This window comes from Mandrillus leucophaeus, unplaced genomic scaffold (assembly GCF_000951045.1).
Source record: "Mandrillus leucophaeus isolate KB7577 unplaced genomic scaffold, Mleu.le_1.0 Scaffold658, whole genome shotgun sequence".
In the NCBI taxonomy this organism is placed as follows: Eukaryota; Metazoa; Chordata; class Mammalia; order Primates; family Cercopithecidae; genus Mandrillus; species Mandrillus leucophaeus.
In genome coordinates, this window is record NW_012107119.1 from 231,279 (window position 1) to 258,915 (window position 27,637).

Genomic DNA, 27,637 nt, shown 5'->3' on the forward strand with positions numbered 1-27,637 from the left:
GGGATAGCATTAGGAGATATACCTAATGTGAATGGTGAGTTAATGGGTGCAGCACACTAACATGGCACATGTATACATATAACAAACCTGCACATTGTGCACATGTACCCTAGAACTTAAAGTATATATATATATATAAAAAAAAGTCCAGCTGGGGGCTGGACGCAGTGGTTCACGCCTGTAATCCCAGCACTTTGGGAGGCCGAGGCAGGCCTATCACTTGAGGTCAGGAGTTCAAGACTAGCTTGGCCAACATGGTGAAACCCTGTCTTTACTAAAAATACAAAAAATTAGCTGGGCGTGGTGGCAGGCACCTGTAATCCCAGCTACTCAGGAGGCTGAGGCAGAAGAATCACTTGTACCCAGGAGGCGGAGGTTGCAGTGAGTCAAGATGGCACCACTGCACTCCAGCCTGGGTGATGGAGCGAGACTCTGTCAAAAAAAAAAAAAAAAGAAAAATCCAGCCTGGCTGGGGCACACTCTCTGTGAAGTGTGCAAGGAAGTCTCCAGTGTCACCTAGATCGCAGGCCCCAGGTTCCAGATGCAGCTGTAAAATAGACCGGTGGATTCAGAGCCTCTGATGGGGCCCATGAGTTTATCCTCTTCCAAAGCCCTTTAGTGACTATGATGGTCTCCAGGCTGGGAAGCCCTTGCTTGAGGAGCAGCCCTTGGCTTCAGGGTTCACACACATCCCTCCCCAGGGCCACCTTGGGAGCCAAGACAGGTCGGGTATGAGCACTGCTGCTCTTGATCCCAAGTCCCAAGTGTCCCTGAGACAAAGGGCACCATGGGGAAGGGGTGTGGGTGCAGCCTCCTCCCCAGGATGCCTCTGGAGCTGGGAGGGCATCAGTCCTCACGGGCATTGTTCCCTCTCTTTGCTTCCAACAGTGTCTCCACTACCATAGATCCCTTCTGGGACATCAGCTTGGATCTGCCCAGCTGTTCCACCCCATTCTGGCCCCTGAGCCCAGGGAGCAAGGGCAGCATGGTGAACAAGGAAAGCCACGTGTCTGGGAACCACCACAATCATGGACTGCCTTGAAAGTGAGAAGCCTGCCTGCACCCATGTGGAAGGGGCTCGTCTTCCTGGCGGGAAGGCTGTACTTGATCAGAACCAAAAGAGGGCTTTTCTTTTACATGCCCAGGACAGAGCCTGAGCAAAGATGCAGCACTAGCCTGGGTTGGCTGGTTTGTCTTCTGTTTTGGCCAGTTTTGCACAGTGCCGGATGTTGCTGTCAGCAGCTGATATTCCAACCTCCTCATGTAAATGAGTTGAGAGCCAAACTGGATGCTCCTTTAGCCTTTGTAGTAAACACCGACCCTGGAGTGTGAGCTGAGAAACGTCCAGCTCTCTCCCTGTGGTCCACAGCCTTCCCTACACATGATTAAAACTTAGTTGTGATGTTCTGTGCTTAGGGCCATTTTTGAAATTGTTCATTTACTGCTTTATTTGGGATAAGTAATAAGATTTAGGAAGCGTTTTTTTTTTTTTTTAATGTATTTAAGTAGCCGTAGCATACAATTGTAAAAGGAGCAGAAAACCTTCCTAAACTTTGTCTAGTGTTTTATAGTCCTTGTTTTATTTGCATTAATTAAAGGTAATACAGAAGAGTCCTTGTTGAGTGGAAGTATTCCTTAGAAGAGGTATAAGCTTTTGGTTTCTGTCTGGCTGCATAGTCAATAGGACCAAAGTTGCATGTTTATTTTATTTTTGAGATAGGGTCTTGCTCTGTTGCACAGGCTGGAGTGCAGTGGCATGATCATAGCTCACTGCAGCCTCAATCTCTTGGGCTCACACCGTCCTCTTGCCTCAGACTCCCCAGTAGTTGGGACCACAGGTGCGTGCCACCATGCCCAGATAATTTTGTGATTAAAAAAATTTTTCTTTTTTTTTGATTGAGACAGAGTCTTGCCACATTGCTCAGGCTGGCCTTGAACTTCTGAGCTCAAGTGATCCTTTCAACATAGCCTCCCAAAATGCTGGTATTACAGACATGAGCCACTGTGCCCTGCCAAAAGTTTGCATGTTTAGAATTTTGAAAGCATCAACTTTGTAACACTAAGTCCACATAATAAAATGGGGTATCACGTTCTAAATTCAGAAAACTAGTAGATAAACGATGGAAACCAAAACCTTCTTAAAGAAGGCCTTTGCAACTAAATTAAACTTCGTCATAAATTCCAATAAAGTGAAAGTGTTGGCCAGGCACGGTGGCTCACTCCTGTAATCCCAGCACTTTGGGAGGCCGAGGCGGGTGGATCACGAGGTCAGGAGTTCGAGACAAGCCTGGCTAACATGGCGAAACCCTGCTTCTACTAAAAATACAAAAAGTTAGCCAGGTGTGGTGGCAGGCACCTGTAATCCCAGCTACTCGGGAGGCTGAGGCAGGAGAATCACTTGAACCTGGGAGGCGGGGGTTGCAGTGAGCCGAGACTGTGCCACTGCATGGCAGCCTGGGCAACAGAGTGAGACTCCGTCTCAAAAAAAAAAAAAAAAAAAAAAAAAAAAATTGCTAAAACAGTGGGCCATGAAGGAGAAACCGCACTTCACAAACTACAATGTGTAGGAAGCCTGTGTTGTTAGGAGAGACCTGGCATGGTGCTGGCTCCTGGGAAGGTGGAGGAGAGGGAGAGTGCGCCCTTCCCCACTTTGTATTACAAGCAAAGGCTCCTTTTGAGTCTTGTGGAGAACAGATCCCAAAGCTAGCAAGGAAACAGGTGCCACTTTGCCCGGGGGTCTTTTCATCTTGCCCTAGGTGAGATGGCAGAATTTCCAAACCGTAAACAAAGGCTTTCCATACCTGGCTGTGAAAAGATTGAGATTTTTGCTAGTGTTTCAGCTTTAAAATTTGGTGTGTGCTTTATTGAATCATCTGTTCCGTGGGTTTTGTTGGTGGCAGCTGCCACCTGTGCCAGATGCACTTCTAACATAGCCCTCCTACTTCTTGCCTCTGCACCGTCAGGAAATTACCTTTCCCAGACCTCTCGTCTCTCTACATTAAACTGCTCATGTTGAGATCATTATAGATTCACATACAGTTGTAAGAAGCAATCTGCTGCCCCTTGTCCTGGTTCCCTGATGGTGACATCCTGCAGTGCTGTGGTGCGGCGCCCTAGCCAGGATACAGAGACATTCATGCAGAAAGTACCCAGCATCTTCATCACCTCCTTCCTCACCACTCGCTCTGTAACCCCAGCCATCGGGGACTCCTTCTCCATTTCCATAAACCTGACATTTCCAGAATGTCATGTCAACTGAATCATACAACAGGGAGCCCTTTGGGTTGGCTTTTCTTGCTCATAATAACTCTCTGAGGATGCATCCAGGGTGCGGCTACGGTTAGTAGTTTCTTCCTTTTCGCTGCTGACTTGTGTTCCATGGTACAGATGTTCCACAGTTTCTTTATTCATCCATGGGAAGAAATGAGGTTGTTTCCAGTTCTGTGATGATTATGAGTAACACTGGTACACATTTGTGGACAGTTTTTGTGTGAACATTAGTTTTCATTTTTCTGGCTCAAATTTGACTGCTGGGTCATGTGGTACTTAGAACTTTATTATCATTTCCCCAGCTCTTTCCCTGAAACAAAACATTTATGATCAATATTCTCTAAACAGATAGGCAGCAAAGGTGGAAACATTTTCTCTTTTTTTCGTTGTGAAATTGTAACCATTCATAGTTGTATATGGGTGTTTTTGGTAGGAAAAATCAACCTATTGAAAGAGATAAAATACCCCTTTCCTCACTTTTTCCTGTCTCTCACATCTCCCTTACCACTCCTATCTTTTTAAAACACCTTGTAGATTCACCAGACCAGAGTACTTGGGCAGCAGTGCCAAGATCAAGCACAGTGATTGCCATAACTACCAGGAGTCCACGGATCAGCTCAACATGAAGAAACTGCCCATCGTAGCCTGTTCTATCTCAAAATAGTTGGTTTTCCAGAAAGCCAACTCTAGTGGCAGACTCGATTTTTAGCCCATAGTACAACTTGCAGCCTCTTGGTTTGGTATGATGTGCAGAGTTTTTTTTTTTGTTTGTTGTTGTTTTTTAAGACACAGTCTCACTCTTTCACCCATGCTGGAGTACAGTGGCGCGATCCGGCTCACTGCAACCTTTGCCTCCTGAGTTCAAGCGATTTTTCTGCCTCAGCCTCCTGAGTAGCTGGAATTGCAGACGTGCACCACCATGCCTGGCTAATTTTTGTTTTATTAGAGATGGGGTTTCGCCATGTTGGCCAGGCTGGTCTTGAACTCCTGACTTCTGGTGATCTGCCCGCCTCGGCCTCCCAAAGTGCTGGGATTACAGGCGTGAGCCACCACGCCTGGCCAACATTTTTTATAATTGCAGCAAGTCAGCAAGAACACAGAGGAAACAAGAGGGTGTGAGTGAATTGTCCTTCTCTCTGTGCTGTGGTAAACAAAAGCAGTGGTCTTACAGTGAAAGTAGGATGTGAGCTACTCTTCTAGGGGAGGGGAGTGGTTGTGACGTTTTTATTACTTCTACCCAAATTCCTCCAGCTACTCCCACCTCAGATTTTACGTTGTTCTTTTATTTTAGAACGAAGGCCCTCAGCATTCAGATCCAGTCCAGGAGTTGGCAAGCTCTTTCTCTAAAGGCCCAGACTGTGAAGATAACCAGGCTCCACGGGCCACATGCGATCACACAATCTCTGTTGCATGTTCTTTGTTTCATTTTACAACTCTTTAAATGTGGAAAGCACCCATTCCTAGCTCACTGCCTGGAATGCGTGACTCCTGATCTAGGCAAAAGACTGTCTTCTGTCTGGTGAAAGAAACAAATTGTTTATTTATTCTGCTACGGGTCGTGGATCTTTGCTTGTCTATGCTTTGCTGGGTTTGCTGTGAAATTACTTTTTGTACCCTTGGTGTTATCACGGAACAATTCCATCATTTGAAGCCTTGACTGGAACCCTGTAAAAGAGGACTTGTATGGGTTATCATTGTTATTGAATCTGTAATTCTAGATGTAGCTAAAAGGCAATTCCATAAAATACAATGAGATACACAGACACATGTTATTGAAGGAAGCCCCTGAAGCCTCCAGTGACATTTCTGTTCTTCTTTCCTCTTCTCTGCCTTTTTCCTGTTTCTGCAGTGATTTGAACACTCAGCCAAGCTGTGACGGAAGATCGCCACATACATGTTCTTTCCCCTGGAGCTGGACATGGCCCCTTTCATGGCCTCCAGGTCTAGGTGGGAGTGTTGGCCTGTTCTGTGTCTGGAGGGGCTGTGGTCAGGACAGGAACCCCGCTCGGAGCTCCTGTGATAAGATGACTGTTGATATTAATATAAACCCCACCTTCCAAAAACCTATTTATCCTGATCTTAAGATAAGACACACTTTAATGAGTTGTTTTTGCCAGATATACTGATTTTGCTTTGAATATTTCTCTAACAATTTTTGATCCACTTTCAAACTGGCAAAGTCAGGTGGGATCACAGCGAGAAGTCAGCACTTTAATTGGTGGAACAGGTGTTGAAATACAGACAGACATCGTTGCTTTTGCAGTTGTAGATTGCATTTTCCTTTTCAGATCTGTAATATCATGGGGCCCTTGGAATTTAAGCCTCCAGAATACCATGCTGCTCACTAATGTGTGAGACACGTATGAGTTTCCTACAGATCTGTGACAAACGACCAAAAACTTGGAAGCTTAGAACCGTAGAAATTAATTTTCTCACAGTTCTAGAGGTCGGAAATCTGAAATCAAGGGGTTGGCAGGGCCCCACTTCCTACAAAGGGTCTAGGGGGATTCCATTCCTCACCGCCTCCAGCTGCTGGTGGTTCTATATATACCTTCTGTGGCCATGTCCCCTTCCCTGGCTTCCTGGTCACAGGGCCGGCTCCTCTGAGTGTGTGTCCAATCTCCCTCTGCTTCTCTGTCAGAAACAGTGGTCATTGGATTTGGGGCCCAGGCAGATCATTCCAGGAGTATCTCATCTCGACATCCTTACCTTGATTCCAGCTGCAAAGACTTTTCACAAATGAGGTCCCAGTCTCAGGTTCTGAGGGTTGAGACGTGGATGTTATGATTTGGAGGATGTTGTTTTTTAGAGGGCCACCATCCCAGTGCCAGCACTGTGGAAAGCATGTTGCCTTTGGTTAGTTATCGGCCTCTTCCTGGTGTCCTTTCTCATGGCTGTCCCACCTGTCTTGTGGCACACAGATGACCTCTTGAATAAAACAAGATCACCAGAGTCAGAGCTCCGTGTTGTTAGCCTGACCATGATGTCATGTACCGAGGGAGGTGATAGTACTGTTGCTAAGGTCAGGGTCACAAAGATCTTGTTTTCAGCCTACCACAACCATGGGAAAACACAGTAAATAACGCCTGGGACTTCCTATTCCCAGTACCCGTGTCTCCCCCATCTCACCAGGAGAGGTGCTGGTCATGAAATAATGAGCAGCAATCTTTGCCCCTTTTGAGGAAGCAGCTGTCTAGGTTGTGGAATGGATTTGACTTACGCTTTTCAAACAAACCCTTTACATGTGTGAGGAAGAGTGCCCTCACCATCTCTGTGTCACAAACCAAACTCACGTTTGTCCCAGATCCAACTCCCATCACCAAGCCCATTCAGGACCCACCTTGGGAGGGCCAGGGGCCAGGCCAGGTGACTCGGGGACCCAGGTGTGCTCTGCCTTGGTATCCTCACAAAATGTGGGTTGATTTCTACCTGAAACATAAAGTGCACCCCAGTACAGTGTCTGCATGGTCGGGCCTGGATAAGTGTTGGTATCACGAGAGCCTTGTGTCTCTGTGTCTGATGATTTTGAATGATGCTGAATTCTGCTGTCGTTTGTTATAGCAAAGAGAGCAGGATGAATGGACAGTCCCAGCAGCCCATGGACAGTCTCAATAACAACAAGTAAGAGGTGCTTAGTGGTGTGGGTGTCGGGGCCTCTGGCGGAGAGCCAGCGATGGGCCCCTGTCTGCCCTGCAGGGCGCCCAGCAGAGCTCCTGCCACTGACCAGCTTCCCACCTGGCTGCCCGTGGCTCTGCTAGGAGAGGCTGCTCCATGAGGGGCCACAGATGCTCCCTCCTATTGGAGGAGCCCATCTCAACTCCTGGCCTATGGGAGAAGGGAGTTTCCATCTGGAAAGCTCAGTGTCCATTCTTCTTGCCTTGGGGTTGTAGAAAGAATGAAAGGCTGGGATGTTCCAGGATCCCCGCTGCTGACTGCAGCCACCACTCCCACTAGATACGGTTCCAGGTAGCAGCTGGACCTGGGTGAGAGCCAAGTGGGGTGACCAGGCTCTCCTTATCCCTGTAGACTTCTGTGCATCAGCCTGAGTCCCTGGGGATTGACAGGCCTCCCCTCCCTGCCCGGGTTCCCTGGTTGCTGACGGTGATGAGTGACAGCATTGAGTCCACTGCGCTCCCTCTCCTTTCTCCTGCACTACGTTTTCCTTATTTGCTGACATTAACCATCAAAGGACCTTAGAGAGCGGCCACCACACCAGCTTTATCCCGCAGCACAACGATGCCATTATCACCAAGGCCAGCATCAAACACTTGCTGGACAGCAAAGGGTGTGTCCTGTGGGGTGGGAGGAAGGTCCTGGGGCAGGGGAGGCCCCGTGGTGGCAGTGCTGCTTCCCCTCTGGTATAGCTGAGACCAACCCACATGTGAGCGTAGAACTGCTCGAAGGTGTAGACCTTCATTTGCTGAAGTATGAGGGCCTGCTCTGGATAGGATGCCAGCCCTGACCAGCTCGCAGGAGGGAGAGAAGGTGCCTGACTGAAGGCCCTCTCTGGCGGTGTTCCCTTAATGCAGAGAACACCCAGGCAGTTGTGTTTTTAACCACATGACCTGGACACATCAGTTTTTTTATCAGCTCCTCTCTTCTTTCCCAGTTTCATTCTTTCATGGCACAGAAACCCGTTGACCCTCCAGGGATCAAGGGGACCCCAGCTGTCAGGAACTCCCTGAGGCCTTTGCACTTCACATTCAGAGCAACATGGACGCCCTCTTGAGAGGTTTCATCTGGAAGGCTCTGTGGTATACTGGACAGCCTTCAGGGCAACAAGGTGGATGTGGACTGGACCCCCGTGATCCTTGACAACAGCAGGCCCCACACAAGGGCAGGGCTGTCACGGGTGGGGGAGAGGCTGTGTGAGGTCGGGTGAGGCAATGGGTGACGTTGTGGCAGGTGGGGGTGGTGGTCAAGCTGTGGTGATGGGCAGGGCCAGTGCCACCAGCCAGCTACACACTTGTTCCTCCTTGGGGACTGAAAAGCCAAAACCTTCCGGCCATGAAATCAGGCCTGGCAGACCTGTGCAGACTGCAGAGCATGCGTGCTCTTGTGTAGGGCAGGTTGTTCTGGCTCTCCCGTCTTAGGAATTAGATGTGGGCATCCTCCCTCTCTCTGCCTCTGCAGGTACTTGCTGTTCGATCACAGTTCCTGGAATAGAGTAGACTTATCTGCAGCTGGTCAGAAAAAATTCAGGCAACACATTGGCAAGCCTCACCAAGTGATACCCCCATCCACCCCACACCTCCCGGCCTGGTGACATTGTCTCTCATGTAGATGTGGCCCCTCTGGACCTGGGACCCATGGGGTCAGGATAGACCACATGGATGGGGAGGCTCCATGAACTGCACTGAAGATGGATCAGGTGAGGGTTGTGCTCTAGGTGGGAGGAGCAATGTGCACCCATCACCAGGACATCTTCTGTGCTCCTCATAATATGGCAGAGGAGCGGGGGTGGGCAATGGGAGCCTCACAGCATGGAGTGACCTCTGCCTGGCATTCCCTAGCACTGGGTATGGAAAGGCCCCTGTGTGCTGTAAGATTATGGGTTCTTTAAGAAGTAAGTTGAAGACAGAGATGCAGTGTGCGGGACAGAGGACCTTGTTCATGACTTTTAGTGTTAAATACGGAGAGTATGGAACTCTTCGCCTCGGTTTTCTCAGCGGCTGCGAAGCAGCCCCCAGAGCTCTGCAACTGAGGACGCTACATTGGGTTTCCAAGTGTGTCTGCTCCGCAGGTAACTTAGCATCAAGCTGCAGGTGGAAGCTTCTCACAGATTTCTAGAAACAGGCATTTTCTTTCTTTCTTTTTTTGTTTTTCGAGATGGAGTTTCATTCTTGTTGCCCAGGCTGGAGTGCAGTGGCACGATCTCGGCTCGGTGTAACCTCCGCCTCCTGGGTTCAAGTGATTCTCTCCTGCCTCAGCCTCCTGAGTAGCTGGGATCACAGGTACCTGGCCAATTTTTGTATTTTTAGTAGAGACGGTGTTTCACCACGTTGGCCAGGCTGGTCTCGAGCTCCTGACCTCAGGTGCACCTCGGCCTCCCAAAGTGCTGGGATTACAAGTGTGAGCCATCGCTCCCGGCCTAAAAAGGCATTTTCTCATCACTGCCCCTTTCCTCTCTTTTTGCACAGAGGTGAACTTCATACATGTAACACTAGCGAAGTGAGTGAATTACTGTTGATACTGAAATTTAGATAGCTTCTCCTTTAGTCCTGAGAGCGAGTCTTGCTTTTAAATTGGTGCTGCTTATGTTTCCTCTGCCCTGTGCACCTGGCTCCCCTCTGGCCACCTTGGTGTCTGCTGGTGGCTGGCAGTGGGCGCAGTAAAGGAGTCGGGCTTCAACTCACAACGTGTCTCTGTCATCTCAGTCTGGAGAAAATGCAGCGTTGCTGGTGTCTGAGCGATCCTCCTCTCGTATTTTCCTTCTCGGCTTTCTGTCCCACTGCCTGGCTGCTGCTGCCTGGTGGCCAGTGTGTTGGTTGCAAAGCTAGAGTGGCCTCGGGTGGAGCCTGCATCTTGTGGTGTCTGCCTCTGCTTTACATTTGGTGTACTTTCAGGCATAGTGGGGGTACAATGACATCATGACCAAACTTGTCAGCAGAGCCGAAAGAGGAAGCAGAAGGATGTGCGTTGTTCTTTGTAAGATATCTTGCATGTATCTATGTATTCAAATTCAAACATGGTGGTTTGTCCATTTGTCCACTGTGAAATTGCAAACTAGGGACAAGGAGGAGGAAAAATACTTAATATAATTTATGAAACAACCATGTCTCAAGCTGTGCTTGTCTGGGAGCCCTGTCTGCATCTGAACTGAGGGCTCTTCAGTCCTGCAGAGAATGGGATCCCCTGTTTCGGGGGTGGACAGATGTTTTCATAGACAGCCAGGTAGCGAACACTGTCAGCTCTGGGGGCTGTATGGTCTCTGCCATAAACTACAGAAGTATGGCTGTGTCTGGTACAACTCTTAGACACAGAAATCTGAATTGCGTATAATGTTCAGTGTCAAGAAACTTCGATTTTTAAAAACTATTTAACAATGTGAAAATTATTCTTAGCTCACAGGCACAGGGAAGCTGGTGGGGACCATGTCCAGCTCTTTAGCTGGTTAGGCTGGGGAGGGGGCAGTGACAGAACTCACTGCTCAGTGGAGAAAACACCAGAACACAGGATACGATGATCATACCCAGCAGAACCATCACGTGCGGCAGAAGCCTTAGGGTACTCATGACATCAGTTCATTTTCTGTTGTTTTTCTGCATTTAAAGAATTCAAGAGGAAGCATGCTTTAAAACAAGAATTATCAGAGAAATAGGATGGGCCCAGATTTTCAGAAGAGGCTCTACATGACCGAGTTCTGCTGTTTGTGTGACAGTGCTATAAAAATCTCTTTTGGGGGCAAGAGCTCTCTTTTAATCAGGAACAAATCTAATGAAAAAGAGAGTTGACTGAAGTTGGCCTGCAGGATTGGAAGCCGGGTAGCGTCTTTCTTGAAGGCTTGCCACCTTGGGTCACCCCGGTTTACAGGGGTGTCCTCTGAAGAGTGTGGAAGGCAGGTGTGAGGGCCTTGGGCCTTTCTGGTAGCTGCTGTGGTTTGGCCAAACCTTGCCTCCCCACGTCCCCCTGGGCCCCTTCCTGTCTCCTTATGGATTCAAGGGTGGCTGTTGCTCTGAGAACACTGGAACTGGGAAGAGAGATGGAGCTACATGCATTCCTGGTGGGCATTATTCTAAACTTTTGTATCCAAGTTAATCCCCTATTCACTGTGACATTGCCGTTTCTAGGTTCAGGAAATCTCTCCTTTTAGCTCCCTATCTGGCTATGAAATTCAGGAAACCTGTTCTCCTGTTGCCCAGTAATCACCTCATGTAGGTGTAAATTGTGACAAAGTGTATCTGACCACTTAGGGACCCCCTGGGTGAACCCCCAACACATTCCCACCAGTGTATTAAAAATCACCTGCATGTCTGAGATGCTGGCTGTCCTTTCAGCGCTTCACAGGAAGTCAAATGGGCTTTCCTGCTTCAGATGCCTGAAGGGAATGCTTTGAGGTGGGTGATGTGTTGGGAGTGTGAGTGGCCTCCCTCCAGCCCCGGGGCCCTTCGTGGGGCTGGGCTCCCTGGCAGGCACTGGAACCTTCCTGGGTGTTCCCTCTTGTGCCAGCACCACTGCAACATATAGACCCGAGAGCTGTTGTATTTTGGCTTGGTGTGTATGCTTTTCATTGTGTAACATTGCTGTTCTTTTGACAGTTTGACTGCTTTGTTTACTGTAAGTTTGAAAATAAAAATTAAGAAAAAAATTCCAGTGACTGTGCTGTGGTTGGAGACTTTATTTACCAAGATGTTTGCCCCTTCCTTTCCCCTCTCATTTTCAGGAGCCTTTTAACTCCTCCTCCTCCCCTAGTTTCTTGCAGTCTTTCCTATGTCATAATTAAGCTACACTTTATTCTGAAAACTGGCTGCTTCTCCTTTTATTGACACAAGCAGTCAAAGAGAGGGTGGCAGGAGGAAGAAGAGCCAGCGCAGACCGACCTGGATGGGGATGTCCCTGGTCTGAGTCAGTGGCCAGAGCTGCAGTCTCCATTTGTGCCGAAAGACTGGTTTGGGTGTCGAGAAGGCCATGCACTCACATTTCTTCCCTTTCTGTGACTGGCCTGCTGCTGCTGACCCTTGTTCCTTTTTTCATGGTCACGTGATGACATCCAGGAGTCAGGACAGCCATGGACCTTCAGACTTGGGTGTGCATGAAAGTCACCGAGGCCATTGATGTGCAGGAATCCTTGCCAGACTTGGATTGCAAGACCTGGGCTGTGGTATAGCAATGTGCATTTTGTAGCAAGCTCCCTGCATGATTGGAGAGTAGCAAATGGAGTGGAGAGAAAATGTGCACAGCTAGTTAAGTGCACGGTTCTGTGACAGGTCACAAGGCCATGGTGTATGTCTATGAAGTGCTCTCCTACCTGCCCCCACACATTTCCCCTGCCCTCAGTGAGTCAGGACTCTCCTGCTTGGCCTCATCTTCAGTCAGCCTCTGAGAGTTAAATAGCCCTCCCGCTCCATGTTCAGGTGCCTCTGTTGCAAACCTCTATGGCAAGTTATTTGACTTCCTTTACATGGAAACACTAAGGGGCACCAGAGAATGTCCCAGCTTCCAGACTTAATGCGGTCTCCATGTTAAATGCAACCATTTTTTGTGTGCCCTCTGGGAGGCTTCACTCTACATGGGCCCTAAGACCTTCAAACCAGTAAAGCTCCATTTCTCCAGGACAGAAATAGGAAAACTTTGTGACTGAGACATTTGGTACAATACAGGCCGGACAGGACAAGGCTTCTGTCCCAGGAGGGCTGATGACATGGGCTCCTGGAGCTGAGCTGCTGGGCCGGGGAGGGCCGGTCTGTCTCCCTCACAGATGGCCGAATGCCAGGGGATGCCCTTGAGGACTCTCGCTCCAGTTTGGCTGAGAATAAAAGAAACAGACATGGTCAGCATCTTCACCGAGCCCACTGGGGCCCCTCAGGGATGAGCCCCACAGGCCTGGGCCTCTGGCGTCCTCGGGGTCCCTGTGTGGCCCCCTGGTCTGTGACTGAGGACACCCCTGCAGGCTGCTGATCCCAGAGGGAGTGCTGTGTACAGTCTGGGGTTGGGGAGCTTTTTGGAGTGGGGGAGCCTCAGGTCACTCCTGGTTCGGCAGCCCTGATTCATATCTCAGATGGAAGAGGCCTTCACTGTCACCCAGCCCGCTTGCCACCTCACATGGGGGCCTGTCTCCACAGTGGGTGAGAAGGCCCTGGGCACGGGGTTCCCTCTGCCCTCCAGGCTGTCCACTCCATGCCGGGGCTGGACCCGTCCCACACCTGGCTGAACTCTTGTTTCTGGCTCCGGGCCAGGGGATCTTCCCATGCCCTCTGCCCATATCCTCTCGGGCCAGGAGCACTGATTCTCTTGTCTCCCGGGCTTGTTGTCTTGCCACCCTTGGAGGGGCACTCGAGAGTGAGGGGTCCCTGCTGCTGTCTAAGGAGGTGGCAGTGGGGGCTTCCACAGATGGGTCCGACTGCCCCAGTGCCCTCAGGGCCCTTTGAAGGGAAGAGGGGGACAAAGTGGAAAGTGGAGAAGGGGTATTGGGGAGGGTCCTGCCCACAGCTCCCCCAACCCCGTCTGCCCAGCATCCAGCATGTCCAGCACACATGTGCTCAGCACCTGCCCTGAGGACCGGCAGACCCATGTGACTGTCTTTGAGTAGAGGAGGAAGAAGAAGTGCAGAAGGAAGCTCCAGGTAGTGTCACTGGCGGAGGGTGTCTAGGTTCTTGGCGTCTTGAACAAAGAATTGGACAAAATGGACAAACAAAGCCAGGAAGGAATGAAGGGATTTATTGAAAATGAAAGTACATTCTACAGTCTGGACGAGGGCCCAAGGATGGGGGCTCAAGGGCCCCGTTACAGAATTTTTGGGAGTTTAAATATCCTTTAGAGGATTCCATTGGTTACATGGTATATGCTTTATGTAATGAAGAGGATGAATTAAAGTTACAAAGTCATTTACTTGGTGTACACCCTATGGAGAGGATATTTGCTGTTGTAGCTGAAGTGTGAATCAGCCTTATGTTCCCTGCCTCCAGTCCCTATTTTCCTGCCTCATTTTCCCCCTGAGAGATGTGAGTCCTATAAATCTTTGTGGGAGGCAGAAGGACCAATGGTCTTTCTTCTGTTACTGCTTCATGCTGGCTTGGGGCATAGTCCCTACCTGTTGGCGATCACAGAACTCTCACCCTGCTCTGTCTAGTGGAGGCAGAGTAGCTCCTTGATGGCCAGGGGTGGTGTCTTCACCTGGAACTGGCTGGAACCTTTGTTGTATAACTATCTGAAGCTTGATGGTCTCTAGGCGAGAGGAAATGAATTTGGTTAAAAGATGTAATGGGAACTTCAGGGGATGGATATCTATGTTGTCAGGAATGTTTGTTATTGCAGGAGAAAAAACAAAACCTGGTCTGTTCTAGAATCTATGTGTTTCCTTAAACTCTTAGCACAGATAACTCCCTTTTGGCTTGGTTTGGTCTGCTGGGGCCTAGTGGATGATCTTAGTCTAAAACAATGGCATCCCAGAATTTTGTTTAAAAATATTCCCCCTTTTTGGTCAGGTTCTCTCTTAGGTGAGAGTGTGGCCAAAACTTAGGGCCTTAGCGCCACTCTCAGTTACCATCATTTTGGGTTTCCGGTCTCAGCACTTCATTGATAGGTTGTGGTGTCCTCAAGGTTGCACATTTCTTTCAGCTCTTGTCATTCTGGTTGAAGAGAGACCATATGATGTTCTAGAGATGTCTGCATGCAAGCAATAAAAACTTCGAGAGAATCCAGTGCACCAGGGAGACTATTCTCATGACTATTGGGAGGACAGTACAAAGAGTTTGGAGTATGGTCCTTACCGAGGGTCTCCGTAAGTCAAACCTCCTAAAATCAAATAGAGCAAAGAATGAGCTAGATAAAGAGTCTACTCACTTAATAAGTAGTCTCTTTGTTAATCCCCTGCCACTGAATTTCCATAATTTTCACCTGATGTATTTTTCCATAGGCCACAAGTGCCAGCAGCGGCACAGATACTTCTTGTTCAGCCAATTCTATTATAACTTTCACAAGAGAATTTAAAGTTTGCTGTGTCCTTTACTGTATAATTTGCTATAGAGTCTATCATGAGGGATACATTTCTAATCATGGCTTCTTTTACTTTAAACCATGGAAAAAGGACCTAACAAACGATGCCCTTCTAGAAGAGTGAAGACCTCCTGGCAGTGTTCTTTTTAACCCATGATGTGGGTTAAAAGGAGTGAATCAATGTTTTGTTTATAACTGAATACGAGGCAATGTATGTACCATTAAAGTTTTGTATCTACATTAGGCCTTCATCTTTTATCTATCAAAGTAAAAGTTTTTCCATGTATAGGGCTGGCTGTAAACTTCCTCACAAATAAAACTATACCCAGTAAGTACACATAACAGACTGACTCTCTTTTCACTTCTATTGTTTATAGAGGCGTAAGCAAGAAAAAATATTCAAAGAAAAGAGTTTCATGATAATAGAAGTCTTAATCTGTGAACGTGGAAAAAGCAGTTCACATCAAGGATGCCATCTTCTTCTGGGGAGAAACTTTCCTGGCTAGTTTTACCTTAAGGATTTCAATGGGTGTACAGTTCCAAGAGTGATGAGGGACGCTTCTCAGTTGTGAGATTATGAACCCAAAGTTCAAGGTCCTGAAGTTTTGTAATAGTGTGGATGGCAAGGACAGTTTTTCTTTGACATTCTCAGAAGATCCAAACCATAAAAAGTTTTCTTTACCAGATGAAACTACACTGTAGCATAATAATCTGCTGTGAAAACATTAGCCCTCTGGCATGGGAAAGCTTTTTTTTTTTTTTTTTTTTTTTTTTTGAAACAGAGTCTTGCTGTGTCACCCAGGCTGGAGTGCAATGGTGTGATCTCAGCTCACTGCAACCCCTGCCTCCTAGGTTCAAGTGATTCTCCTGCCTCATCCTCCTGAGTAGCTGGGACTATAGGCACCCACCACCATGCCCGGCTAACTTTTTGTACTTTTAGTAGAGGCAGGATTTCGCCATGTTGGCCAGGCTGGTCTCGAACTCCTGACCTCAGGTGATCCTCAGCCTCCCAAAGTGCTGGGATTACAGGTGTGAGCCACCTTGCCTGTCCAGGAAAACTTTTATACAACCAGAAAACATGCACTGAAAATAACAATTGAGTGAAATCCCTTTATAAAATGTTCAAATGGCCCACCAGGTGACCAAATGTACCTGAAGCTTTAATAGTTTTCCCATGAATATAGAGCCAAACATTGGTTATAAACTATTTTAGTAATTTATAAGTTACTACATGAATGTACTCACTTTGGACTGTTTTATCTTTTCCATGATGAGTCATGGAATGCAGAACTTTTAATAATAAAAGCTTTAAGGACTCAAAAAGGACAAGGTGGTCATCCTGGTTCTCCATGAGTCCATGCTTATTAACATCAGATGTATATCCTCTTGAATACCAGTTGTTTTTCTAAATTAGGTGCATAGCACTGATAACCGATGAGTTATCAAAGGTAATTTGACTTAAGCTGTGAATTTATTCAAATTGTATATCTAAACAATTTCAGTATCAGCTGGTTTAACATGAAAATCTGACTTTTCTTGGTATTTAATTTTTTTTGTTCTACTTGGGTAGAACAAATTTCCTTTATATTAGGAAATTTAGTTATTTCTGTGGTTTACAGTAACTTAACACAATAACCATAATTATAATTGGTAGCATATACTTACACATTAGAATTTTAGAAATCCCATATAATTTTGGAATATATATTAGTATTATTCACAAAAATATAACCTAAAGAAGATTGAACATGATTTTGGCAATCCCATATGCCTAACCATGTCAAATAATCTTGTTTACTTCTTTTCCAGATGTTTTCAAGGGCCCCCCTGATCCATTAAAAAAACTAGGCATTAGGAAAGAAAATTTTAAAACTGAAGTTTAATTTTGGAATTCCAGATTACCATAAATTATTTATTTTGCCAAAATTATAACTCAGAAATTTTAAAGAAGCAAAAAACTTTTATAATCTTTTACAAAAAATTCTAATGTTCTTACACACCTTGCATGTAAAACTGTTTCTAGTAGTCTTAATTACGTGTTATAATGGTGACTCTCAGCAATTTTAATTTTAATGTGAAACCTGGTAACTTATGTTCTGATAAGGGTTGACTATTTCCAGCATTAGCTAGGGGTGTGGCCAACTCCACATGTCCTCAGGCCTCACCTGGAGGAAAGCAGACAAGTTAAATAATTTTCAAAAGCTAAAGAAGCAGTTTATGACCTTAAAGCATTTAGCAAACCTGATATTTGAACATAACTTAGGCCACATGTTTACATTTTGAAGACATTTGTATTTTACCAATAATCTTTAAAACTGTCTTTATTTCCCAAAGATTACTCAAGTCACATGAACTAAATAAAAGGCATTACATTTTTCACTTTTCTGACAAAATATTTGTTTTAAGCTCTTATTATTATTAAACCAATTAATTAAAGCTCTTTTATATTAATTAAAACTTTACAGAGAAGATAAACAGTGACTTTTACTATTTGTTTAACCAGTTTGTACAGAGAGAAAGAGGCCAGTGACTGGCTGGTAAGAAATTCTTACCCTTTTGCCAGCATGCCACATTTCTGGGTTCTCTCTCCCTGACCAGCCCTAGTTGACCCCGCTTGACCATATGCAAACAAACACGTTGCCATGAATTAAGAATATTCACAAATAGTTTACAAATTTTGGAGAAATTAGGCAGAGAGAGAGAGAGAAATGTGACTCAAATTCTATTTATTAGAGTATACTCAACACACTTAAAGTATCAGGGAGCCTAGAATCCAAAAAATTAGTTTAAGGATAGGAAGCTGGTGTGCTCCATTAACTCCTGTGGCCCAACAAAGGAAGCATAGAAATTCCAGTTAAATGGAACAAATAATGATTTGCTAGAAATGCATAGGAAACAAAATAACTATTCACAGAACCAAGTAAAAGCCTTCCACTGGGAACTAAAACAAAAATTGGTTATACATATATGCATACACATATACATACACACAAAGCTAGAGGAGAATAAACGCAAATGAATGAAAACTAGAAGCAGAAACAAAAAACAGGAGACCAACCCTAAATTTTCCTACTCAGTATACCTTGGAGGCTACAGTGTTACCTACCCCCAAAACCCACATATTACATATTTTATTCCTGATACACAATTTAATATCCTTAAGTTCATCAATATTATTATAAGTTCTGTGCAATCAAGAAATTCACTTTAGGCACATGACCAACAAGTACTCCAGCACTATCCAAGCAAAGTGGTGAACAGCACGAAGCAATGCAAGCATGGATGTGAAATTTGGCTCCACACTCAATTCAGCTTCATGCTTAACTATATTTAAAAAAGAATTGTCAAACTGCTGATTCATTTCTTTACAATACTTTTATTTTACTTTAATCAAGACTTGGCTTTAACAATGAAAGTGTTAATTAGCCAAATATCTCCAATTCTCTATCAGGTTTTGAAGAATGTTTTATTATTTAAACTTTTTTCACATCTTTCTCCCTTACTTAATGATTCCTTACTACATTGTTTCATAAACAACCTTTTCAAAACTGTAATTTGAACTAACTTTTAGATAACTTCTGAATTAGACAAAATTATTCTTTTTTTCACCTATAACATAACCCTTTCTAGCATATTTTGTATACAGAAGTATGTATTAACTAGAATTTTTATTCTTAGTCACCTAAAACTTCAGTGAAACCCTAAAAAGCAAGAAATCCTGAACTATCAGATATGGACATTTATAGATAAAAACAACTCCACAACCTTTGCCCAGAGTGTTTCTGAGAGGGACGTTCCCCCTGGGTCTTCTCCAGGACCAAGGCCCCAGAGTTCTTTTGTTCTTTTTCAGTGACCCAGGAAAACGAAGCCCCCTCCTATATTGATAGCTGGGAACTGTGGAGTCTGCCATCCCTCCTCTTGAGACAGGGTCTCCACTAGCACAGAGATTGCTTTGGATCAATAGATCATTTTTTCCCCAAACCAAACACCCTCCTTGCTTGGCTGGTGTTGTTCCTAAGGCAGCTTCAGTGGTGAGAGTGAGCGAGGATTGAAGTAGAATACAGCAGTCACCAGATATCTTGCTTCCTACAGAAAATGATATCTTCATGGTCCCTGAATGATCCCAGGAGGCTGATCCCATAAAGACGTCTGATCCCTGACCCCATTTGCCTCCAGGTGCCCAGAACAGCCTATCGTGGGCCTTCACCCTCGGCAGGTGGATGTTGTTGTCTCAGCTAAGGTTGAGAACTACCAACCTGGATAATTTGAGCAAAATATTGAGGACCAAATAAATATGGCTGGGAGAAACCTTGTCCTCATCCATCTCCTTTATTCCAAAAATAAATTTTGGGAAGTTTCCAAAATCATATGTAATATGGTAAGATGTTTGAACTTTTATGGGATCAGGGAGAGGGGAAACTTTAGAAAGAGGAGAGGGCTCTCAGAGAGGGTAATGTTCGAACTGAGGATTCCAGGATAAGGAACATCCCCCCTGACCTGAGTGAGACAGGAGGAAATAGCATTCCTGGCAGAGGGAAAAGCCAGCCAAAGCCCTCAGGGCAGGAATGAGAAGTGGAGGACTTCTCTGAGAATAAGCTTCATATGGTCTGGGACAGTGGGCCCTGGAGAGTCAGGAGGGCTGAGGTTGAAAGGACACCAGGGCCAGGCCGTGTGGAGCTTGAAAGCTTCCCTGCACCAAATGGAGATTTCATTCTGATCGTGTTCAGCGTGGTTTTCAGCAATGAGGAGATGTGATCTGACTGATGTTTGCAAACATTGCTCTGGCTTCCAGTTGTCACCTAGGAGTAGAAAATCAGAATGGGCCTCACTCCTCTGGTAACAGTAAAACAACGGATAATCTACAAGATCATACCTTTCCCTGAATCTATCAGAAGCTGAAGACACAGGGCAAACACTCAGCCTGAGGCTGAAGGAAGGCAGGAGCCTCTGAGGAGAGGAGGTGTGAACACGGCTCCCTGTGGCCAAACATGAGAAGGAGACAGCCCTGCCACACAGGTGGGGAAGACTGGCTCAGTCGATGCCTTTAAAGAATCACTGAAGGCTGTGTGTGAGTCAGCATGGAAGTGTGGACCTCCTGGGATTTTTGGTTAGCGGAGTTCACACTCGCTTGCAGGTGCTTCTCTATAGATGGCCACTGAGCCTTCCTCAGACATGAATGTATTGGGCACAGAGTGGGAGACCAGAGAGAGCCTCCCACAACAGTGCCAGCCTGGGGCAGGGGAGCAGCTGCCACTGCAAGAAATGCACAAAGCTCTTCCAGACTCTTCTTCCAGAACAAAAAAAAAAAAAAGCCATACCTTCTGGGGAAAGGGCAGCAAACCCTGCTGGCCTCAGGCTGCAGGAAAAATCCCACTGAGGTTGGTGGTGTGAAAGGAAAATAAATCTTGGTGCCCCAGAATCACTAAGCTAAAAGGAAAAGTCAAGCTGGGAACTGCTTAGGGCAAACCTGCCTCCCATTCTGTTCAAAGTCACCCCTTTGCTCACTGACATGAATGCATATCTGATTGCCTTATTTGGAGAGGCTAATCATAAACTCAAAAGAATACAACCATTTGTCTCTTATATACCTATGACCTGGAAGCACCCTCCCTGCTTTGAGTTGTCCCATCTTCACCTTGAGTTGTCTCACCTTTCCAGACTGAACCAATGTACCTCTTACACATATTGATCGATGTCTTAAGTCTCCCTAAAAGGTGTAAAACCAGGCGCTGACCCTACCACCTTGTGCACATGTCATCAGAACCTCCTGAGGCAGTGTCATGGGTGCTCATCCTCAACCTTGGCAAAACAAACTTTCTAAATTAACTGAGACCTGTCTCAGATTTTTGGGGTTCACACTGGGAAGGAAAAGAAAAACCCCCACTGCAATTGCAGGCAGGAAATTGTCCCAGTCCATTAGAGTGCCCCTCCTCCTGGGGAAGGAAGGATGGATAAAAAAGCCTTTTTCTCTGGACTCTGGAACACTGGGCCTGCCTCATACTGAGACTGGAACAAAATGACAGACAGTGGCCCTGACCCCACACCAGGTCAGCAAGCACCAGGTAACAAGTAATAGCAGTCTACAGCAAGGGACAGCCAAAAAATGTGGATGGGCACACAGGGAAGGTACAAAGCTGAGGGTGGAGCACGAATATTGTGAGCCCAGCCCTTACCAGGGACCCAGTAGCACTAGGGGGATTTGAAGCCAGTGGTGCACTGAACTAAAATGGCAACAGCAAAACCCAGACCCAGTTCAACTCATCACTAGATCAACTCAACCCCTCACACCAGCAGGTAGTAGAAGGAAAGGCATGCCCATTTCCAGGTATAAATACTTCTTGCTTCAGTCTCTACTGTCTTACAGATGTCAAACGTTCAATCAAAGATCACAGGACACACAAGAGCAACTAAAAACACTATTAGGAGAAAAATCAATCAACAGAACCAGACTCAGGTGGACCACACACATAAATAGATGGGGAATGTCAACTGAGAGATGGAAGCTGTAAAGAAGAGTCTAACGGGAATGCCAGAAGAAAAAAAAGCGATAATAGCAGAGATGAAGTATGCATTTGACAGGCCTATCAGTAGACTCAACCCTGTAAGAATTAAAGAAAAAGGAAAGAAGCACGAAAGGTGGCTTGGCAGTTAAGGACAGGTTTATTTTAGAGAAAACGAACTTGAGAGGGGCTTTTGGATGAGTTAGGTTGGAGGCACTTTTTTTACAGACTAAGAGTGTTTAAGGATTTAGGGTAGGAGAGTTTATTAGAGGCTTGGACTCTTGTGTTTTTTTTTGTGTGTTTATTTGGGGGGGAGAGTTGTGAGTTTGTTTCCACACCTTTTTTTTTTTTTTTTTTTTTGCAGCTGCAGGTCTGCCCCCTGAGTTTGCGTTTAGCTTCCCTAGCTTAGTGCACCTGAAGGGAAAGGAATGTGCTTATTAAGGCCCACTGTTTTACTGGGCCCATTGTATGAGAGTGAAGTTTGGCAGTTACCCAAGAGACTTTCCCCTACTTTCCTCTGTGAGCTGTATTATCTCTGTTTTACTGTTTGCTCTTTCTGGTTGATAGTAGTTAGAAGGGAAGTGATTTCCTTGAAATGCATGAGGCTAGAAAGGGAGCTAGGATTTAAAGTGATGGTGTTTGTCTGAAATGATGGTGTTCCTGCTCTGTCAAACACAACTGAAGAGCAAAGCAGTGAATGTAAAGGTTGATTGAAATTACCTAAACTGTGACAGAGTGAGACCCTGTCTCAAAACAATAAATAAATAAATAAACAAACAAACAACCTAAACTGAGACACAAAGAAAAGAGTAAAAACAAGACAAAACAAAAAAATAGGGCACCAAAGCTGTGGGACAACATAAACAGTTTGGAGAGATGATGGTCAACAGTTTTTTTTGTTTTGTTTTTTGTGACAGAGTTTCACTCTTGTTGCCCAGGCTGGAGTGCAATGGCACGATCTCTGCTCACTGCAACTTCCCCCTCCTGGTTCAAGTGATTCTCCTGCCTCAGCCTCCCGAGTAGCTGGGATTACAGGTGCCCACCACCACGGCCAGCTAATTTTTGTGTTTTTAGTAGAGACAGGATTTCACCATGTTGGTCAGGCTAGTTTCAAACTCTTGACCTCAAGTGATCCCCCTGCCTCGGCCTCCCAAAGTGCTGGGATTGTAAGCGTGAGCTGCCGTGCCCGGCCACCAATAGCTCAATTTCTTTACTTATTGTGTCATGGATCTGTATTTATTACTGGACAGAGACCACAATTTGAATAGCAGTGCTCTAAGGACAGTGTTTGTGAGCTATAGGGGAAATTCTTTTGACAGTACTCAGCTTGGATGATTTTTTTGCTCTCTTCAAGTTAAAGCTGTCTGTAAAATTCTTCTCCTAATAACAATAGTATATAGAAAAAACATACATATGTCTATGTATATATAGAAGATGATTTTAAGCTGGTGTGGCTCACCAGTATTTGATCTTTGTGTGAACTGATGTGATGGCAAATGATGACAACCATGACTGAATCAAGGCTGTGAAGTGCCAAGAAGTTGGTGTTTACTCTTTCAAGACTGGTTTCCATATTGAGAGGGACAGAACTCTGTATTAACCTCAGGGACACTTCAGTGTATTCATCCAAGAGTTTGTCATCTGTGTCACAAACTCCATGTTTAACTATCATTCTGACTGGAAAGAGAGGAAGAAAGTCTCTGTCTGGAGTCAGGATAGACGAGTTCATGCTGCAGGAACATGTAGTCCCAAATCTAAGTGGCCTAAAATCCCAATGGGTTGTTTCTCCTTATGCTCCTTAAACCAAGACAGCAAGGGGCTGTGTATTGTCACATTGTGTCATTCAGAGCCCAGGTTGGTGGGGAGTCCACCGTCTCCTTACTCTGTCTTCTCAATATGAGGCTTCAGGGTTTGTATCAGCAGAAGAAGGGAGCATGGATAATTAAGCACCAGTTCTTAACTGCTTTGACTCATAAGTAATTCACATAATTACACAGTTTCTTCATAATTCAGCAGCCAAAGGAAATTATGGGGCCATGCATAACATTAACAGTCTGGGAAGTATAATGTTCCTGTGTCCTGGGAATAGAGGCAGTGGAGGGGTTCGTGAGTTCTAGAAATGTCAGTCAGTATTTTTTACTGCTCTGCCTACGTCTACGTTTTATACTCATGCTGTTATTCCTACACTGCCACCAGGGAGATTTTTCTAAAATGCGAATCTGTCATGAATCTTGCTTGAAATCTACCATGGATCCCTGTTTATAGGATGAAAGCTGAATTCATAACTTAAAAAAATTCCTTCAGAATCAGATCTGTCTTCAACAGCCCTGTCTCACCCACAGTCCACCCTCCAGTTCTATGGAACCACCTACTTGCAATTTCCTGACAGTCTTTTTCTTGTCTCTATACCTTTCCACCTGCTATTCACTCATACCAAGTTTCATTCTCTTTGGTAAACCTTATGTATCAATCTGTGTTCAGTAAGGAGACAGAAACCCCATATTTGAACAGGACAAACTTAATAAGTAAAGACTTGTTTACCAGAGAAAAGTGATTAAGTACTCAGAGGGGCCAAAGAGGACTTTAAGGAGCTATAACTTGTAGGCTGGAGGTAGAGTAAACAATAAAGAAACTTAGGACCAGAAGGGTCTCCCTGCTTCAATCAAGGCTGAGATGCAAACTTCTTGGAAGACAGCATGGCTTCCAAGTCTTCAGATGGAGAAGAAACTTGCCAGGGTGCAGGTGGCACTGGTCTCTAGAAGTGGTCCGCTGTTGTTGGAGGGTGTGAGCCGAGCAGGACTGGTCTGTAGATGTGGCCTGCCATTGCTGGAGGGTGTGGGTGGATGTGGCTGCTGGTGGAGGGAGTGGCCTGAGGGCAGAACTGGAACTCTACCATGAGGCCACCGGGCTCCCATGCTGAATAATTAATAATAATAATAATAATAATAATAATAAGAGTAATAATAAAAACATTAGAAGATGAGAACTTGAAACTCAGGTGTCTTCCTGTTAACTTTGCCTTTTAAGGTCACTCCAGTGCTGTCTTTTGGTGAAGCTTAAAATTCTTCCAGCTGAGAAAAGAGAAACGTTTGCAGAGTCTCACAAAGCAGAGTGAAGAAGAGTTGATTTGGAGCTGAGAGCCAATAAACAGATAACTCACACACCGTAACAATAATGATAGTTGATTTAATGTATACCCATGCCAGGTGCTGTGATACAATTATATGTCTGTAAATGTGTAAGTATATGTAGCTTTAAATTGTATAACAGCCCTGTGAGATAGATATTATTACCATGTGACATGTGAGAAAAATGGTCCAGGTTTGTCTGGGCATCAAAGCTGTGCTCTTGTCCACTCTGCTATCCTGATTTTCCTTTCCTCTCTTTGGAAAGTTAAATATTCCCTCTTGTCTTCCCCCTTGTGACATGAGCAGGCCTGTTTATTTATTTAGTTATTTGAGATGGAGTTTGCTCTCTCTTCCGGACTACAGTGCAGTGGTATGTTCTCAGCTCACTGCAATCTCTGCCTCCTGGGTCCAAGTAGTTCTCCTGCCTCAGCCTCTTGAGTAGCTGGGATTACAGGTGCCCACCATCATGCCCCACTAATTTTTGTATTTTTAGTAGAGACGGGGTTTCACCATGTTGATCAGGCTGGTCTCAAACTCCTGACCTAATGTGATCCACCCACCTCAGCCTCCCAAAGTGCTGGGATTACAGATGTGAGCCACTGCACCTGGCCAGTACTTACGTATAATATTACCATTTTTGTTTCATTTTGCCATGGGAAATGAGAATTTTTAATGTTTGTTTTGTTCTCGAGCACTCCATCCCTGGACACAGACCCCCACGAGAAGCCAAATAATTGTCAGAGGTTGCTTTGTGAGTATGGAACCAGAGCATGGGGGTTGGCTGATGTGAAGAGTTAATGGTTTTAGGGAAGTTAATGGTCTCTAGCTACGACGGTGCAGGTCTTCTTATGGGATTGCAATATTTGAAGTCATTGCTAAGGCTCCTCCGTCACTGAGAAAGCTTGCATGGTCCCTATTGATGCTTCTGCAACCTTTTTTTCTATGCTCCAACGCCTGACCAACCTGTTTTTGATTTCTTCTGAAATGTTAAGACTGGCCGGTTGTGGTGGCTCACGCCTGTAATTCCAGCACTTTGGGAGGCTGAGGTGGGTGGATCACTTGAGGTCAGAAGTTCGAGACCAGTCTGGTTAACATGGTGAAACCCCATCTCTACTAAAATTACAAAAAAATTTAGCCAGGCATGGTGGCATACGCCTGTAATCCCAGCTACTCGGGAGGCTGAGGACCAGGAGGTGGAGGTCGTGGTGAGTCAAGATCGTACCACCTCGGCCTTCCACAATACTGGAATTACAAGTGTGAGCCACTGCTCCTGGCTGCAGGCCAGTTTATATGGAGTTTATCCAGGAGTACCTAGAAAGCAGGAACTGTGTTTTTCTATTCATTTTGGGTTTCAAATGCCTATGATTAGTGCTTGGTACCTAACAGGCACTTAAATGTCCACCAAAAGAACAACTGGTTGGATGTTTTACCTTTGCAGTTAATGTCAGTGAGGCAAGTAACTCTGGAAACACGACTGTAGGTGCTTAATAAATCCGTTGCATTGAGTTGAGTATTTGCCATTGGATTGAGCAAGTCAGCTCTTGTTGAGTCTTGGGAATAGGGAAAGCCGGAAATTCCTTTTTTTATTTTTATTTTTTGTGGTTTGGTTTATTTATTAATATTATAAAATGTTAAACAAATTCTATCAATTTCAAATATCTTTGATATGTTTTTGTGTTTAACAAAGCTTTGATTTCCTTCAAAATAATGGCCCACAGCATAATAGCACCATTTGGTTCACACTCATGGATAGATTCTATTCTTGATCATTCCGTTAAATTTCTTTTAGATTCACATTCTATCTTTTTTAGTTATTCAAGTAGAAAATTTTGGAGTCATCCTCAACACCTCTCTTTTTCTCATATCCCTCATCCAATTTATAGCATGTCCTATTAGTTCTACCTTCAAAATACACTCAGAATCTGGCCATTTTACACAACCTCTGACAATGCCAACCTGATCCAACTTCCCATTATCTATTCTCTGTGTTATTTTTAAAGTCTCCTAACTAGTCTCCTTGCTTCCTTTTTTGCCATCTACAGCCTGTATTCCACTCAAAAGTCAAAGTGATACTTTTAGGTCTATTATCTTGCTCTTAGTTTTCTAGCTCATCTCTTCTGTATTCCTTCATGCCTATTTTGCTGCCCTTTGTATTAATCTAGATTGTGTTATTCAATTTGTCTCCTCCATTAACCTTTTTATTATATCTTTCAGTGTCATTTTGTTAGGGCTGCAAAATAAATTACAAAACATATCTTTATTACAGTTTGTTTGCATTAGTAATTAGTGCTTTTCCTGCATCCTGAACAATGCAGAAAATTTGCAAAAGTTTAATTCCATTTGCCCTCAACCTCATCTTGTTTGCTATGGTTTTCATTGATTTGACTTCTGTTATACAGCTCACATGACATTGCTATTATTGTTTCTCTAAATGATCAATAATCTTAAATTTACTCACATACTTTCCTTTTCTGGCATGTACTCCCTCTTGCATTTCCATGCTTCAATCTAACATGATCTTTTAGCCTGAAGAATTTAGTATTCCTCGTAGACTAAGCACACTGCTGAAGAGCTCTTTAAGCCTTTGTCTGTCTGAGAATGTCTGACAACTTATTTACTTTGCCGCTTTCTTCTTCCTCTTCTTTCCTCCTCCTCTGAGTAGCTGTGACTACAGGTGTGTGCTGCCATGCCCGGCTAATTTTTGTATTTTTTGTAGAAATGAGGTTTCACCACGTTGGCCAGGCTGCATTCAAACTCTTGGGCTCAAGCCATCCACCAGCCTTTACCTCCCAAAGTGCTGGGATTACAGGAGTGGAGACTGCCTTGATTTTTGAAAGATGTTTTCACTGTATAGGTTGACTGTTTCTTTCTACACATTAAGGTATCTCTTCATTGTCTTCTGGCTTCCATTGTTTCTGTTGAGAAGTTAACTGTAATTTACATTTTCCCACTGAAAATAACATGTAATTTTTAGCAGACTCTTGCTCTATGACCCAGGCTGGAGTGTAATGGCACGATCTCGGCTCACTGTAACCCTTGTCTCCCAGATTCAAGCAATTTTCCTGTCTCAGCCTCCAGTATAGC

The 27,637-nt window shown here is 45.1% G+C and overlaps 2 pseudogenes; one reads left to right on the plus strand and one right to left on the minus strand.

The window, feature by feature from the left end:
• The window catches only part of LOC105554737, a 10,447-nt pseudogene extending 2,362 nt beyond the window's left edge, over positions 1-8,085 (plus strand).
• Positions 8,086-13,028: 4,943 nt separating this feature from the next.
• LOC105554738 overlaps positions 13,029-27,637 on the minus strand; it is a 28,726-nt pseudogene continuing 14,117 nt past the window's right edge.